The sequence below is a fragment of the Montipora foliosa genome, chromosome 3, assembly GCF_036669935.1.
Source record: "Montipora foliosa isolate CH-2021 chromosome 3, ASM3666993v2, whole genome shotgun sequence".
NCBI lineage: Eukaryota > Metazoa > Cnidaria > Anthozoa > Scleractinia > Acroporidae > Montipora > Montipora foliosa.
The window spans coordinates 46,214,894-46,220,893 of NC_090871.1; positions in this window are offsets into that span (position 1 = coordinate 46,214,894).

A 6,000-nucleotide genomic window follows, 5' to 3' on the forward strand; every position below is an offset into this window, starting at 1 on the left:
CTTGATGTCGGGCTACAGAAAGCTCAGAAATCTGGCCCCGGTTGTTCGAAAGCCGATTAAACTAACCCATGATTAGCGTTTATCCCGTGATTAAATTTGTTATTCCTGGGATAACTAATCCAAGGATAAAAAGCTGTTCCTGAAAGCAGATTTAATCCTCGATTAACTATCCCCCGACTAAGCTCGGATTAAACCAGTAAAACCAGTTATTTGCCGCTTCGCGGCTACGCGCGCGAAAAAAAAAAGGGAAAAATAATGGCGGAATGTGTCGCGGAACGTGAAGAAATCAACTCTGAAGCAAAAGAAAGAAAACGACAACCCAACTTTTCCGTTTACGAAATTGGCGTGATTACTGAAAATGTTAAAAAAAACCTTGAAATTATTCAGTCGAAACTAACAAATAATGTAACCAACAAAAAGAAACAAGAAATCTGGGAAGAAATTACGCGAGCTGTTTTAACAGCTCGCGTAATTTCTTCAATGCAGTGGGAACAGCAAACCGTACGGTGTCCGAGGTGAAGGACAAGAAGTACCGCGAAGAAAGAATCATCTGAATTCAAGAGAGAATTGAAGAAGACTGGAGGAGGGCCGCCGCCGAAACCCGTAAGTGCTTCAAGTAGAGAGATTATTGAGGTGTTTGAAGACACGCCAGGTTTCAGCGGCTAGAATGGGTTTGAGACAGGTATGTAAACAATACGGTTGTTCCTAGGTTACGAAACTTGTCATGTGATTATATTTGCACACAGACGACCGGCCATATTTATTTTTCTTTGGCACGTTGTCTACGTTGTTCTGACTTGACAGTCGCTTTACTTTTTCTGACCGAACGAAAAGTCTGGATACGTGAGTGGAAAAGATAAGTGTTTGTATTTAATATAATAATATAATATTGAGACAATAATATTAATAGTAATTGATACAAATTTATTCTTTCTCTCTAGTCTCTGAAGCTGGATTACCAATTGAAAGTGCTACTGTTTCTGCTTAACTATTGACCAATATTGACAGAAGTGTGAATAAAAACGTTGAAGGTGAAATTCAAGAAGAAAAGAAGAAAAGGAAACTGAAGAATCAAATTACTCGTGATGTCGTCCTTGAACAACAGTTCAAGGCATTAGTTACGAAACAAGAAAATTTGACTTTAAAAAAGAGAAAATTAGAATTCGAGGTCTATCTTTTGGAGCAAAAAGTGTTGCAAGGGGACACCACTATCCCCACTGAATAACCTAAGTATAAGAACATGATATACTGTTGCTCCCAGTACATCAAGGATTGTGTCATTAATAATTTATCATTGTTAAGGATTTTTTTCATGTACATTTACTTTAGTCAAATTTATTTCCAATTATGTTAATTGCATTACTGTGGTCATAAATTTCCATTAGTGACGAGTGCAATTATTTATAGGTGCAGAGCAGATTTACTTGCAGCCACATTTTGACTCAACAACTTATTGGCATTTATGGGCACTCTTGTTAAAAAAGGGTGCACTGTTAAAATTATCAATCAACAGCAAATCAAACATGTGCACTGAAGTCAAATTTATGTTGATTCTAAGCTCCAACAACTGAAACACAATCCAACCAAGGCAATAGAAGACAGCCTTTCTATGTACCTATACGTATACGTTAACTTAAAAGAAAAAAGATCATCTGCAATGGACGGTACATTCCAAAAGATCCTTCCCAGTGGTTCTCGCCCTGTATGGATTACCAAAAGTTCATAAAGTTTGTTGTCCTTTTCGACCCATTGTTTCTTCTATCAACAACTATCTTCTACAATTATAACCTAGCTTCCTACCTTGTTAACATACTTCAGCCCATTTCCACCAATGAACACACCATTAAGGATTAGTTTAGTTTTTCAGACAGGGCAAAAACTCATATTCACCCTAACAATGGAATCATGTGCTCTTTTGATGTCGCCTCACTTTTTACAAATGTTCCGCTGGAAACAATACAAATCTGCCTCGACAAGTAAAATTTGCTTCCTGATCCTTCTACCTTACCTCGCAACGTTCTACGGAAATTACTAGAGTTTGCAACCAAAAAGAGTCATTTCATTTTTGACGGCCAATATTATGACCAAATTAATGACTTAGCCATGGGTTCACCTTTAGGTCCAGCATTGGCCAACATTTTTATTGCAATTTGGTTCAGATGCGTTGATGACACATTCACCTTGTTTGACACTAAGGACACTGCTTTAAATTTCCTACAATACCTTAACAGCCAGTCATGACAACATTAAGTTCACCTTAAAGTTTGAAGAAAAGGAGGAAATTCCATTCTTAGCTGTCCTTGTTAAACGCACTGCCAACAAACCTTTTTATAACATCCGTTTACAGAAAGAAGACAATCACGGGACTTTGCACTAGATGGGACTCTTTCACACTTGGAAAATAGAAAGGTAATCTAATTCGCACACTCGCTTAATCCCTTCGCAATTTGCCTTACTGGATGTTACAGTAGTGATCATGTTTGTAATGAAAATAGGGAGGAGTGTTGCTGACAGTACTTTGTAAAGTAAATTGGCTGTTCGATTACCGTGGTAGTTACAAATATCAATGAAATTGACATGTTACAGGTGTTTTGGTTTTCTAAATTTAGCGCGAGTGGCCGTATTAAGGGGGTGAAATTATAAAGAATTCTACTGTTTGGGATTTAAAATTGTGACCTTTGGCCGAATTAACGGGTGACCGCATCAACGAGGGTTTTCTGTAAGAGGATGTATCGCCTTTTTGCCGGGCCAAAATAAAGTGGCTGCAATAACGATGTCACCGTATTACCGAGGTGGCTGTAAGGCGGGGTTCCACCGTAAATGTAATATTGGGACAATCTGGCGCCATAAACAATAATTACGAGGCATTATGTGATCCAGGCTCCTTCTCACGTTGGGGTGGTCACGTGATCTGTTCTATTACTGTTACGTGTCAGATAAACTCCATTTAAAAATATTATAATTTTTGTCGAAGATTCGCCACCATTGACGATGGTTACAAAGCATTTGAGGGCCAAGCCTCGTTTCCATTTTGGACTGTGACGGTCACACTTTTAACCTTCCATAAAAAGCATCGGTGCAAGCTACAAAATTGCCGACATTTGGCAGGTTCCTTAGGGTCCCCTTAACACATCTATACCAGTAGCGTAGCAGCTCTCGTAATCTACTATTGTTTGGTATTGTAAGCAGCTTCTATTGTTTTTACGTTGAAGTGATTGTTTCAATTGTTTAGTCTTTTGTTTGGGTTACGGTAGCGAGCCAATCACATTATACGTTACGAGAGCAGCTACATCACCCATCTAGAGAGGCGGCTTGCTTTCTTCAAGAAATTCCCAAGGGCAGTTTATTTCGCGACATATGCTCCCTGACTATTTTGCTGGGCAAATATCCACGCAAACGAGGGTTATTGCTTGATAACTGAGTTTGCATCATGTGACGTAAATTAGCCAATAAAATCGCCCGAAAATTAATCGGTGGGTTATAACAAGTGATAGAAAACCAACGAGGCGCGTAGCGCCGAGATGGTTATAGTCATTTCATATCCAGCCAGCCCGAGTACAATAATTGTGTGATTAATTAAAAACTCTAGGATCAACAATTCTTCCACTGAAGCATCGACTTTTGCCTCGGACAATTCCGGTTTAAAACAGCTTTTGTTGGCTATTTTTTCTCAAAGGGGCAAAAATGTTTTCAGCTCGCTTTATTGCTGACGCGTTCCTTGAGCATGTTAGGTACAGCAGGTATATTAATTGATAGCCTGTGTTCGGCGAGGCAAAAGAAAATGCTGGAAATCTGATATCCGTACTTCAGTTTTTAATAAGTAGATTTAGCCAAGCCTAAAAGCGGACCTCCCGGGCTATTTATGCTTACTGGCCTTTAATACTTAAACAACGAATTTAAGAGACAAAACAATTTGGATTTTTTTTTGTTTAGCCTTGACGAAAAGTAATCAAATAAAAGAACCAAACAAACAAAACAATCTAAAACGAGTTCTTTCGTTTCTGCTTGTCGGTCATAGGTCGTCCAGGCATCATGAAACCATATCAGATTCAAAAATTGCAATACAGAGCAAAATACAGCTCTAAACAAATAAATAAACACTCAGCTTTAAGTTTATATCCCTCCGATGCTTGACTTGAATAACTGCGTTGTCACCAGGGTGGTCCTGACCACAGCTATATGTATCAAACCTGGATTGAAACCGGAAAAAAGTGCAGGAAAAAAAATTAAACCGTTTTCCACCTGAACACGAAAAGCGTCGACTATGAAGAGCATTAAATGCCGTAGTATGGCCGTGTAGCTGCGTCGAGCCACAAAAGGAGCGCGAAAATTTGAAAATTGGACAAAAGGTAAACTTACCCTACAGGATAATTGTAATTCTCCGAGTCCATGCGGAGCAATTATGACATCATTAGGCGTTTCCTTTGTGCGTATGCGCAATAAACCACTCTTTGAAGACTATCACGTAAATGAAGACAGGCTATATAACACCGAGTGAGTACCACGATCACCCTCTTCCTGATGAGTGCAGGATTATTTGCCTTTTGACATACGGAGTATAATAGATCACTTTGATCCCTGGAAGGGAGACTGATGTCATAATTGCTCCGCATGGACTCAGCGAATTACAATTATCCTGCAAGGTAAGTTTACCTTTTGTCTAATTTTCAATTCTCCTCATCCATGCTATGCATTATGACATCATTATGAGCTTTTCAAAGCAGTATGGCAAAAGGTACTACAAAATCAGCTTTATTCCTTTATTCAATTTATCATGTAAGGATCATTTTGCCTAATTGAGTATCAGAGGCGACATAGCGATTATAATATTTAGTGAAGGTCTTTTCATTGGACCAATTAGCAAGTTAAAGAATTTCTGCTATTGAGGCACCATGTAAGAACGCTTTGGATGTCGGCTAGGTGAATCTGATGCCGTAGAGGGTGAGGCTTGCCGTTGTGCGGTTGAGTCATTAGATTCCACCACCGTGTGGAAGTAGTACTGGGCGCTCTATCAGCAGACGAAGTAGCATAGTTAGTTAGTTAGTTAGTTAGTAAAGCCCTTGGCTCCAAGTTGGAGCATGGGCCATCAACAAAAAGCCTCCAGAGATGTCTCTTTTCTGCCAACTGTTGCAGCTCCTTCCAGTTCTTCCCGAGGATCTTCATCTCTTTTTCCGTATCCCTTCTCCAGTTATTCTTGGGGCGGCCCCTCTTTCGTTTTCCCTGTGGGTTCCAATGCAATGCCTGCCTCGTAATGCTGTTTGAAGGTCTTCTCAGCGTGTGGCCTACCCACGCCCACGCCCTACGAAGTAGCATAGGATACCATATATGACATGTCCACACGGGCGCTACTGGTAACACACAGGCTTGGTCTTTCTGGACCTTGGACAGCACTCTGGAAATTAAGCTAAACGGTGGAAAAGCATAATTCAGTTGAGTTCCCCAAGTCAATAGTAAAGGCGTCTGCAGCGCACGCCTCGGAATCGGAACGCCATGAAACAAATTTCTTAAATTTGGCGTTGAGTGGCAATGCAAATAAGTCGATCTCCGGATACCAGAGTCTTTGCGTAATCCACCGAAATACAGTTGGAGGAAAAACTCCACTTAATCCTCTCGTTGAAATTTCGAGAGTGATAATCCGCGTACAAATTGACTTTCCCTGGAATGTGCTGAGCTACTACGAAAATCTCCCTTTCTAGGCACCAGACCCACAATTCTCGAGTGAGGTGATTAAGGGAAGGAGAAGCTATCCCTCCCATTTTATTTATGTAACCAACAACCGTGGAATTTTCTGTCCGCAAAAATATTCTAGAGTGATTGGGAGCAAAACACTGGAGTGCGTGAAAGGCAGCTAATAACTCCAAATAATTGATGTAATGTTTGGCTTCATCAATGGACCAATGTCCACCCGTGGTGTTCGTATTATACCGAGCGCCCCAACCCAAACTACTGGCATCTGACTCGATGGAATGGGAAAAGGCGGATGTTCGAAAGGGCTTGCTA